The following is a 12,011-nucleotide window of genomic DNA, read 5'->3' as shown; positions in this document are numbered from 1 at the left end:
GCCCTCGGGGCACATGCCCCCCCGCAAAAGCCAAAGGCACCCCGGGCAGCCGGGGTCCCAGCGGCAGGGATGGGGACGGTGCGGCGTTTTCTGGAAATGAATGAGTTCATTTCGGGGAGGCAGTGGTGGGGGTGCTCCAGCACGCAGGGGAGCGCAGGGAGGATGAATGCAGGAAGTTGAAGCATGACTTCTGTGCTGCTCACCATCCTGCAGCCTGCTAGCTGCAGATACCTGGCTAAGTTATTTGGCCTGGCTTCATTTTTTATTGTGAAGGTTGATTACTTTTTTTGATTGCAAAATTTGTAGCAAAGCCAGAGTCATTAGGTAAAAAATGAAGATACTGCATACAGAGAGTGTGTGTGTGTGTGTGAGTGTGTGTGTGTGTGTGTGCAGCTAGCAAGCCACTCTCACCCTTCTTCAATAATCGTTTACACAAGTGGCAGGGTTTATTCCCGTGTGAAGGAAGTGCTAATGACACCCTAAACATTTTGTGAAAATATTGGGCTGGGGAGAGGAAACAAGATCAGGTGCAAATCAGCATCTGCTGCAAGTTCTCAACACATATTAGGCACCTAATTTTTTGGACTCCACCAGGAGAGGAGTGTCCACTGATGCCTTGTGCCTTATTAATGCCCTGACACTGCACTGCACTGCAATTAGCCTGCACTGCACTGCAGGCTAATTCTGCTGCTCCAGAACTCCACCTTACGTGCAAGGTCTTGTGGAAAACAAAGCACATACCCCAAGGGCCCAATAAACCCATTTCTCCTCCTTCCACATGCCAGGTGTTCCCAGGATGAAGGCTGTAGCTCTTGGCACTAACAACCATTTCCCCCGGCCACCAGCTTGGGTGGTAAGCTGACTGTGGGCAGGGGAAGGTGAACGCTCATGTGCAGCCCCTTCTTCCAGCCCCTCTGGCACACCCCTGTGGATGGGATAGTACTGAAATTAATCTAGCAGGATATAATGACCATCAGCACTGTCTCTACTATTCCAGCCAAAATGTGTCTTTCCCAGGAAAAATTCTGCATCTTTAGATGGAGGAGGCAGAGTGGACACTGGCTGCAGGCATGAACCCAGTGAATGGAAGGACAAAGTGTGGAGAAGGACAGCAGGTTGAGGACAGTTTAGTTGCAGGTATAGCTGAGGCTCATTAGGGCCATTTAGTGCCTTCTGCCTTTTGCAAGAATCTGAAGTAGAGAAGTGGGTTTTGGCCGGGAGGAGAAGTCAGCTAGTTCTCAGAAATAAGGGAGCACGTGCAGACATGTGGAGCAGGAAAGGCATAAAAAAAGTAAAAATAAGAATCAGTGTATAAAGACAGGTCTTCTCCTCAAAAAAAAAAAAAAAAAAAGAAAAAAAAGAAGAAAAAAAAAAAAGAAGGACAAGCTAAATTTGGCTGGGAAAAGAGGTGGACAGATATAGAGGATTGAGCTGCTGCTTGTGGCCACATAGGGTCAGTTATGGGGGGATGTGGGGGAAGGACAGGTCTTATGAGGGCAGGTCTGGAAGAGCTCAGTGAGAGTTGAGAGAGGGATACCATAAGGGAGCGGGCCAGAATCAAGCCTGGAGACCATCCCAGGGGAGGATGGAGGAGGAAAAAGGGAGTGAAAGGGCCCTCCAAGGGGCAGCAGTGGGGCCTTGGCCATGAGGGAAGGTGGCAGTGGGACTGCTAAGCGTGTGGTAAGTGGAGGGCAAGGGGCAGCTTGAGGAATACAGAGTAGTGAGTTGTGGTTGGAATAGGGGAGGAAGCTTGAGGGAGAGCTTGGAGGGAGAAAAGGAGCAGAAGGCAGTGCATCAAGAGGGATGCTGCAGCCACAGGTGCTCTGGCAAGAAGGAGGAAGTGAGGCCAGGAAAGAAGAAGAGGATGGAGGATGATGATGGTCAGAAGTAAGGATCTGGTTGTGTTTAGAGGAGTCAATGTTAGGTGTGTGGCTGGGTACAGAGGAGCTAGAGGAGAGGGTTGTTGGAAGGCCTTGCCAGGAGGCTTTCATCCACACTTGGAGAATGGGGTAAAAGTAGTTCATGACCTGGGATAGTGTGAGCCAGAGTAAACCCAGTGCTATGGAGAGATAAAATCAGGAGGGTCAGAGCTGTTGGAGAGGACCTGAAGGATCTTCGTGCAGAGGGACAAGGAGAGGCTGAAAAAAGCAGCAAAGCCACAGCCAGTGATATAGCCAAGGTCATGGCAAGGCCAGGTGGAGAGACAAGAAGATGATGCTGAGGGAGAGACAAAGGTGGCCATAGAGAAGGAACTGAGAGCCCAGAGATCAGATAAGGAGCAGAGCATAGCCTGAAGAACGTTTTTAAGAGGAGTGAAAGTTAGCAAGTGGTCCTGATGTGGTGAAGCCTTAGTGAAAGTGGGATGTTGAATATTTCCTCAGTTCCTCAACAAAGTCAAGCTAAGCTTCCTTGGCTTCAGGTAAGTATCTCCCCACAGACACCCACGTGCTCCTGCTCCTGCCCAGCCATCTCCAGCTCCATGTTTGGAAGTAGAAAGTGAAGAGTATTACTTTTGGAACAAAGACAGCAATTCCTGTGTAGTCCACCAGGGAATCTTGTCAAGACTGCCATGGGTTTAATGGGCCAAGAAGGCTGATTTTAAGAGTGAATCAATTAATCATTGATTTTATTGCCAATGATGCAAAAGCACAGGCTGCCATTGCTACTCAACACTTCTTTTCTGGAAAGCCCAGCTCCTTGGACTGCCATTACCATGACCATGCTCCAGCAAGAAGATGCTGCTGTGAGCTGCACAGGTGCAAGGAAGTGCTATGTTCCCAGAATGCATGGGATTGCTCTGGATCACACAGTCCAGCAGAGATATCCTTCCCTTTCCATGAGCACGCAGCCAAGCCTTGCACATTGATTGTCTCCATCTTGTCCCCAAGCCCCTTGCAGCCTCTCTGTGGGCTGGGCTGGGGGAGCCACCACTCCTTTCCCCCATCCCATGGGTGGAGGGAAGAGGCTAAATGCGCCAGGCAAAGGTCACCTACCTGATGCTTGAGAAGGATTCGTTGAACAAGGTCTTCTGCCTGGCAAGAGGGAAAGTTAACCTGCTCCCAGAGTGACTGGGGAAACACATGGTGATGTTTGCTAAGGGGTGAATAAAAGTCTGGGGTATGTCCAGAGAAAACCCATGATTAAAGGCTACCCAAAGCCATTCTTCCACCCCTAAAATAGTCCTGTGCTTATTTGTGAGAAATCATTCAGGTTTGCTTTTAAATGCACTGGAAGGAGGTGAGTTTTAAGAGAAGTACACAAAGCAAATGTGCCGTTTATCACTTCTTACGCTGATGATCAAAGCAAAGGTTTTCTTTTCTCTGCAAGGAATATTGTGAACTGAGTGCAATCGTGTTAATGACAGCAGTAACAACAACAGAATAAATAATATTTTAGTGGAAACTGAGGTGTTGGTGAAACAATCTAAGAGGCTGGAGAAGGACAGGGCTGGGGTGGAGGCTCAAAATCCTGGTCCACTGACTTTGTGGGCTGAGATGTCACCCCTGAGAGAAAAGTCCATGTTTTAAAGAACCAAAGATGATTACAGTTATTTGGGAGTGGGTCTGTGGTGTTACCTAACTGCTGAGGACATTCCATGAACCTCACCGCCACCTGCCTGTGTTTTGATGGCCAATTTGGAACTGAAGCAACTGATGTGGTGGAAATAATTATCTCACCATCTGATTTAGTCACTCTGGCAAGGTGTTTGCAGAACTTCGCGCTTTGTAGAGGATAACAAAAAAGCGATGGGCTGGCTTTTAATTAAATTAAAAGCAAATAATACAGTCTAGGCACTGACAGCATGTGGGAGGAAGTGGTGTTGTTTCCACTGTGACTGGCAGCAAAAACAAGGTAGTTTGAGGAAGGCTTGCGTGTTAATGGCATTTCCCTGTTCTGTTTGTCAAGCAAAGGTGGGAATATAGAGTCAGAGTTTACTTGAATCGGTTCCTTTACAAGAATAGACGGGGGGCCTCCATGGGAACGGTGCCCATGAGTGCAAGGGGCAGGTACCCAAAATTGCTGCGGGTCAAACAGAGCAAAAGACACCAGGGCTGTGCACAGGGCAGGTAGGAGATGGAGGTCTGGCTGCCAGGAGTGCTGAGCTGCCTTCGCTCTCTCTCTCTGGCAGCCAGGCTCCCACTGCCTGCTGTCAGCTGGAGGCTTGTACCTAAAAAAGTCTAACCATGGTGTGGCTGATTCACTTCAGGCTTGCAGCAGTCACAGACCCACTTTGCAGCCAAGGGCTCATCAGTCTGGTTGTGGTGTAACATTTTTCCAGAAGTGAATCAGTCTCTGCCTGATGGCTGTATCATGCATGATAACCCAAAAGTGTCTAATAGCACCTTCCTCTGTCTCTGCCTGTCTGAGTTCATCTTTCTATCATTACAATGATAAAAAGGCCACCTGTACTGATTCTGGGTGTTCCATCCTACAGGACAGTCGGTAGGATGTTAATTCCCTCCTAACCACCAAAGATGACTTTGCATGAGGAGAAAATATTTCTGTATCAAAACTCACTTTAAAAGAAACTTGCCCATAAATAACTAATTCCAGCCTTTTGATGGCTTAGTCTTTCAGTCAGTGCCTTGTGAGAGAGCCAGAGCTGAGGTGCAGCACAGAGAGGGACAGTTTCTGGGCTCCCAGATATGTGATGCCTCTCACACTGGAGCAGGGATTTCTCTGCAGTGCTGCTCTCCTACTCACAGCTCTTGCTCTGATTTGAAGTCTGCCAGCCCTGGCTGGCACCAAACTCCTCATACTAATTCAGGCTCAGCCTTCTAATAGGTCTTGTTTCTCCTTAAATACATAACAACAAAAATAAAGTAAGTATGTAGATTCTCCCCGTCCTGCACCAGCTAATATATTTTGTCAATGGAATCAGAGGGGATATGCTCTCGACTTAGCTCTGTCATTTCAAAGATGTATAGAACAGTGTAAATCTGGAAAAGCTCAGACTTGGACTGGCATTACCTCTGGCCCATCCTGATGTTCCCATGCTGGCTTTGGTGACTTTTTTGTCTGTGTCTCATCTTGGTTCAAATCAGACCACAAGCTCTCTGGCAGTATGTGGGCATTTCTCTGTCACTAAGCACTGGTGGCTCCAGCTGGGAGCTCTGTGTGGTGCCACACTACAAAGTCTGGGAGAATGTGGCAGGGTGAATATAACAAATGCAGCCAAGAAGTAGCATTGCTACAGCTCATCCTGCAACACACAATGCACCAGCACATTTTTGCTGGCATCCTGTAGAGCACAACCATCCTGGCCATGCTGGATGCCTTGGAAGTGCTCCTTGGAAGACAGAGCCTGTAAGTGTGTCCTGCAACATCCTCTACCACCAGCCACAGGGGCATCCCCAGGAGAAGAGTGAGAGGAGAGAAAGAGGGTCTCCTGTGCAATCAGAGATGCCTTAATGCCACTAGATGTGTGCCCAAAATCTCCCCAGGGCATTAAAACCCCTCACAACAGCATAACCCAAGAATGTGCCCTGAGCAAAGCTAACAAAGGCATGGCTGTGTGATGCACATGTCCACACCACACAGCTCCTACCATTCCAGGGCTTTGTAGCCCTGTGTTCTCAAACCCTGTCCACAGCTGATGGTACTGGATGTTTTGTCTGTCTGAAATAGTTTTCATTTCCAGTTGCTCCTGAGAAGGGCAGCTCCTGCTGCTCAGAAATGGGGATTGCAGGGGCTGGGCACTGCTGGGAGGCACCAGGATGCTTCACCTGCAGGTAAAACCCTCATTACTGTTGGGAGCCTGCCGGAAGGAGAGAGCAGCTACTTGACCACATTTACTTAGACCAAAGGGTAGTTCCTTTTGTTCTGTGGTTGGCATCAGGACCTTCACACCAGTGATTTTTTTTTTTTTTAAAGTTGTTTTTTTCTCTTACCCGGTTTGAATGGAGCTGTCTTCTACTCTTCCTTCCCCATTGCTTGTTTATTCTCACTTAGTACTTTTGCCTCCCTGTAATTCAGAAGCACTGGCTGAGGAGGGAGGCAAGGTGGCTCCCTGGTGTTCATTTTTTTGCAACAGCTCCATTGTCACTGCCTGTGCTGGTTTGGCTTTCACAGACAGCAAAACAAACTCCTTGGTGTTGTTTTCATGGCCCATGTTACACCCCTCTCCAGCCCCATGACATGCGGAAAGACCTTGTCCTGGGTGATGGGAAACTCTCTGACTTCACACTCTCCAGCACCTCATTGCCTGGGCAATGCTCACAGCAGCAGCACCTCGGGAACTGAGCTGCATCCCAAGTGGAAGTGTTTGTGTTTTTTCCTTCTTCTTTGCTTTTATTTCTTTCCCACTGCTGCCACAGGTTTGTCTGCTTTGCCTCTGCCTGTCAGTAAGTTGGGGCTGTGGGACAATAGGAATTCTGTTTTGCAGAAGAAACAGGGAGTTTTGTGACATTTGGAATTTAGGCTTTTGTTTGTTGTCTAGTTTCTTTTTTTTTTGTTTTTTTTGTTTTTTTTAATTCAGTAAGGGATGAGGAAAAAGCAAGATTTCATTACGATTTTTCTTGGGGAAAAAAGCCTCCAAGAAATAAATAAAATAAAATAAAATAAAATAAAATAAAATAAAATAAAATAAAATAAAATAATAAAATAAAATAAAATAAAATAATAGCAAAGGGAAGCCATTCAAAAGTACTTTACACCAGTAAGAAAGCTTGAAATCAGGAGTGGGGGCCTGGCCCAGTCCAGTCTCCCCAGTCACCTGCCTGCTCTGGTGTTGACACCTGTGTCATGCATGGGTGCAGGTGACTCAGCAGAGATACTGACATGCCCAGACACTGCTGTCCCTGGAAGTAGCAGCCAGGGATGAGCAAAGGAGGCTTGAACTTGGTGGAGAAGAGGCTCACAGGTGGGGAGGACAGCTCTTCACCCCTGCCAAAATCAGTGACTTCAAGGCTCAGCCCTCAGCCTGCTGGGAGTACTCCTGGCTCTCCAGAGCTGTGCTTCACAGGTGCTCAGAGAAATCCCAGCAGAGGGGATGGCTCTCCAGGAGCCAGGGTTTGTCTGTGAGATGCAGCTGGAGTGTGGTTTTGGCTGCTCAGGCAGTAAGGCAGGGCCTGGAGGGAAAGCTGCTCCTTGCAGGCTGGGGCCCCACTGCAGGTGCTCATGGCCGAGTCGCTCAGGGGCTGGGTGTGCAAAGCTTGGCTTCTTCTAAAAACAGCAGACTTACTCAGAAGCAGAATCCAGTACTTGCCTTTGCTCCAGCTCTTTCATATATAGTCCCCATTTCTCCTGTTTTTACTTCAGCAGTCGCTGTATGAATTGCAGCTCTGAAGTGTGTGCAGGGACAACTGAGCGCTGCTGGCCAAGCTGGAGCTGCTGTTTTGCTCCTGGATGTGGGGTTCTCTCTGCAAAGGTCATGTTGGAGAGCAGACTTTATCCTCCAGATGGTTGTTGGGGGATGTGAGGGGCTTATGTCACCTTAAATGAAAGTGGGGGGGGTCTTCTTTTTCCCCAGGGATAGACCAAGAACGTTTTTATTAGTGTTTCCCTTCCTGTTGCTGTTTTTCTGATTTCCTTCCCTCCTCCCCAACCCCCCAATTTTTAAAAGAAGCATAGCCAAGCTGCAAAACGAAGAGGTTTGTTTCCCTGCAATGCAGGATGATGCAGAGCATGGATTATTCCTGGATTATCGTTTTCAAGGGAGGTGTCCGATGCCAGGAAGCACGTTAGCTCAAAACCTGTGCTCAGAGGGAAGGAAAGCGAGCAGTGGTGGTTTGACCTTACCTCCAGGAAGGCTGGTGCTGGAGGCAGCAATAGGCCTCCCAGTTTATCTGAAACTCAGAAGATCCCCAGATCAACCAAACAAATGTCTCGAGGAGCTGCAGCGTTCCTGCTGCCCTTTCCCAGCACCCAGCATGGTGATGGGAGTTGGTGCTGCTTTCACTTCAAGGATTTCCAAACCCATGGATCCATGCCCCTGTTTATGACTGCAATTCAGAACACACGTAAATGGTGGGCTGGCTTCTTCTTCTCCTGTCATTTTTATAAAGCCATGGCAACATAAACAGGGATTCGTAACAGCCAGAAGAGAGCTCAATGGAGCAGTCTGAAGTGTTTTCCTAGATAAGATTCACTCAGACATGAGTCCTTGGCCCACATGATTATAAGCAGAGATAAACAGAAATGTTTATCTCCTTTTAAACACTGGGGCTACCCTACTTGGAGTAAGGGAATTTCAAGGCAAGGGACATCTTTCTATACTGGTCACTTTAAGAATCAAACTGATTTTCCTTTTTCCAGCACTAACAGTGTAACTTCTGAAAAAGCAGCATATCCTATATGAAGTTTCCTACTTCCATTACTAGAAGCAGGCACAATCAGCACACATGTGTATGCAGAAGACACATACACAAATCAGGTCATCTTCATGTTGGAGTCAAAAATCAAAACAGAACCAAAAACCCAAACCCAACAAAAACCCTCTAAAAACTTACAGGTTTGATTTTACCTCATGTGAAGGTGAGCTTGAGACCATCAAACAAGAACTTTCAGACATTTGGTTGCTCGATTTTTATTAATGCTCTCCTGCTTTACTGTCTAGACACCAAACCAAAATGAGGTTGGCAGCTGCAGTAGCTTCTAATAAATGACATTTCTTGCCCTCAGAAGTTTCCTGTCTAAGTCAATGAGGCAAGTGGCAGAAGAATGGAAACATTACTAACTAGATCTCTCCCTCGCCACCTTTGAAAAAGTGATATAATGAGAGGGTTGATAAGAAAAATATTACGGTTTTGATAGTTGAAAAAAAATTTTAAAATATGGACAGAATTTTTTGAATGGAGTCATATGCTTACAAGACCTAGAAAGAACACCATGGACCCCTTTACAGTCTTAAGCATGAGACTGGCACCTGCCCTGGGTACTCAGGGCTGCTGCAAGGAGCCTTTGGGATGCCCAGCCCCAGGAAGGGCCCATTACTGTCCCTCATGAGCTCATATCTCAGATTTTGCCCTTGCCCAGGTAGTGCTGTCCTAGATGGTGGTGAAAGGAGTATTTCCAGGAGCTGATGCTGCTCCCTGTTTGTCCTTGCTCACAGGCAGATGAGAAATGAAGGATCAGCGCAGCTGCAGACAGGGCTGGCAGGAGACTTTTCCAGCCCTGCATTGGCAGTCAGGGTCTCAACGCAGTGTACAGAGATGAGGTGTTGGTGGGGGGCATGTGGCATCCATTCACAACCTGTCCCTTTGCCAAGGACTGCAAGGACCCAGCTGGAGCAATGGTGCCCAGTGGTGGCAGTGAGGGGTGAAGGTGTAGGCCCACTTTGTAGGCCTACAACTTCCAGGCCTACACCTTGCTTTCAACTGAACAGAGCAACCATCAATACCTATCAAAAGTAACACTAACCAACCCCAGGCCTCAGCAACCTATTTTTGGAGCAATTGCATCCACTATCCTAATTAAGGACATGCCAGAATTCTGATTAAGGATTGAGATTGACTGGAGTGATTACCCACCATGTCCTCCCAGGGCCAGGTACCTCTGTGGGTGCAAAAGGAGGCTAAAAGAGGTGAATAATGAAAGCACAGAGCATGAAAAGTCTCTTTGCAAAGCTAGGGAAAAAGAGCAGAGATAAGGGATGGTTTTGGCACAGCTCTCAGAATACAGAAAGGTCTCATGGCCCATGATTCAGAGGTGCTGGTCGCCACTGTAGCGCTGTCTGAAGTGGTGGGTGTTCAGCTTCTCAGAAAGTCAACCCTTTATTTACAAACCCACTCATCACTTACAATCCTGCCTGTTTACAAAGCCTGTTGATGAAAGTACCTTGCCTTGAACTCTCAAAGGAAATCTCTTTATTCACAGAAGTCTCACACTGCTTCTTTGCTTTGGGTTGGTTTTTCTTTTATTCCTATTTTTCACTTCACTCACAGTATTATGCAGACAGAGGAGAATATTATGAAGGCCACATGGGCAAGTTTCAAAGATGTCAGCGTTTGACTTGTCTGTGCCGTGCTTGTGTGCCTGGGTATGTGGTTCCCTTAGCTTAAGGAGACAGAAATCTTCAGAAAGGGACAGAAAACTTAAACAACAAGATGGGAGCCCATTCCATTGGACCCTTTTTGGCTGTAGCCTGATGCTACACCTCCCAGAGGTGCTCTGAATTGCCATCCTTAAGACTGGTCCTCACCCAGTATGTCCCGATGTGCTCCAGGCATTTCCCTTTCCCATCACCACCATCTCTAAGGCACAACTTCTCTCTCCCTCTCTCATCCCTCATCCTACCTCAAGCCATGTCTGCCCTCCCCTCCACCCCCAGCTCCTGCCTTGTCCCCAGCAGCCCCAGGGCTCTGGCTGCTGCCGCCAGCACTGTTGGTGCTTGCAGTGGTGGGAGTTTCCTCCTACATGAGACCCACCAAGACCCACCCCTGGGGCTGCAGCACAAAGTTCCATGCAGGGGGGCTCAGGTGCAGACCCCAGGGGGGCTCATGGGGAGCCCTGGGTGTGGAATAAAGCTAGGGAGGATTTTTTTTTAGCTCTAGTCCAACTCTAGGGAGTGCTGTGAGCAGGATGATTTATTTCTTCAGAGGTTTATAACTCGGCAAAATTTGGATGGAGGTTTTTTGCAGGCAAGCAGCACATTCCTGACACCCAAGCCAAAGTCCTGCCACATTTCAAGTCCTTTTTCCAAAGCTTGGGGACATGAGGAAAAGGTCGCCAAGTTTCTTGAAGCATGGAGTGGGGAAGAAAGAGTATATTTTCTTCCAGCTAAATGATCAGCAACTACTTAAAATTTCCAGGCAAAGAAAATAGACTGGGGCAGACTCCAACCTAGGATATTTTAGACCAAAATTACAACAACTGTAACTTAGAAGCAAGAGGCAACTGCTGGATTTCCTCGTGTCCCATTTTTGCATTTTTCAAAGACTGAAATTGCTGTACAGTGTATTTGCTATGGTTGGGAAGAAGCAGCACCCTGCTTCGCTTCTCCTCCCACCTCCTTTTTTTCTGAATGAAAGTGTTTTACAAATGAAAAATGAGGTTTCCTGAAATGATGGATTGCTTTTTCTTCTGAGCTGGCTTCCATGAAATATATCTGTGAGCCTTTTGTCGTTATCTCTGAACTTGCTGGGGAGTCACAAGGGACCATCCTGTCCTGGTCAGCCTGGCCAGGCAGAGACCAGAGGGGCATTTGAGGAGGTTCTGGGCAGCCCCAGGAAAAGGCTTGTCACTCTCTTTGTTGCCTGTCCCCAGATTCAGAATCAAACCTTGTCTACCTCTGCTTCACCTTAGGGCCTGCTGGACATCTGGGGAGGCAGAGGCTGCAGGAGGGCTCTGTCCCCTGTCACACCACAGGGCTACAATCCCAGCCAGTGCACCATCCTCATGACATCCTGGAGAAAGGCTTGGCTGCCTGGGTGTCATCATCACCCCATTTGGACACCAAAGGGTTCTGGTTCCCCAAACCAGAGCAGGGGAAGGTGTCCCTGGGCTGCTCACAGGTATGACCTGCACTCACCCTGCGTGCTGCTGGCTAGCTCACTCTTCCTTAGGCTTTCTGACTCATCTGTATCACTTGTCTCCGAGTCTTCACTCTCTCTGTTGCTCCACTGAACTCCCTTTGTGTCCTAGCCCCTCTTTCCCCTACTGCCCTAGAGTGCCTCCAGGAAGGGTGGGAAGTGCTAAGGAGTCCCAGTCCCTGGAATTCCACACACCAGTGTCTCCAGAAATGCAGCCTGACCTGCATGGCCCTCTGGGCAAATGAGAGAGTCAGGAGACTGTGGGCATGTATTGGAGAGCGTGGGCCAAGGCCACTGTGTCTGTGCTGGGAACAGCTGATACTCGCGAGGGAAGGCTCCTTATGGGAATGGAGGCAACTCAGGACACTTAGAGATACTCAATAACTCAATGAGCGGCAAAACTCTCCCCAGCAAGGAAAAAGCAATGCAACTGTGATAGATAAACTGTTGCATGGGTTAGGATAATAGTCTGAATGGCACAGGAGCACAGGAGCTAAAACTTGTAAAAATCCCCCAGACTTGCACACTCTCTCTAACCTG

This window comes from Geospiza fortis, unplaced genomic scaffold (assembly GCF_000277835.1).
Source record: "Geospiza fortis unplaced genomic scaffold, GeoFor_1.0 scaffold154, whole genome shotgun sequence".
NCBI classification, from domain to species: domain Eukaryota; kingdom Metazoa; phylum Chordata; class Aves; order Passeriformes; family Thraupidae; genus Geospiza; species Geospiza fortis.
The sequence above is the reverse complement of the archived record's forward strand: the minus strand, read 5'-3'. Positions refer to the sequence as shown.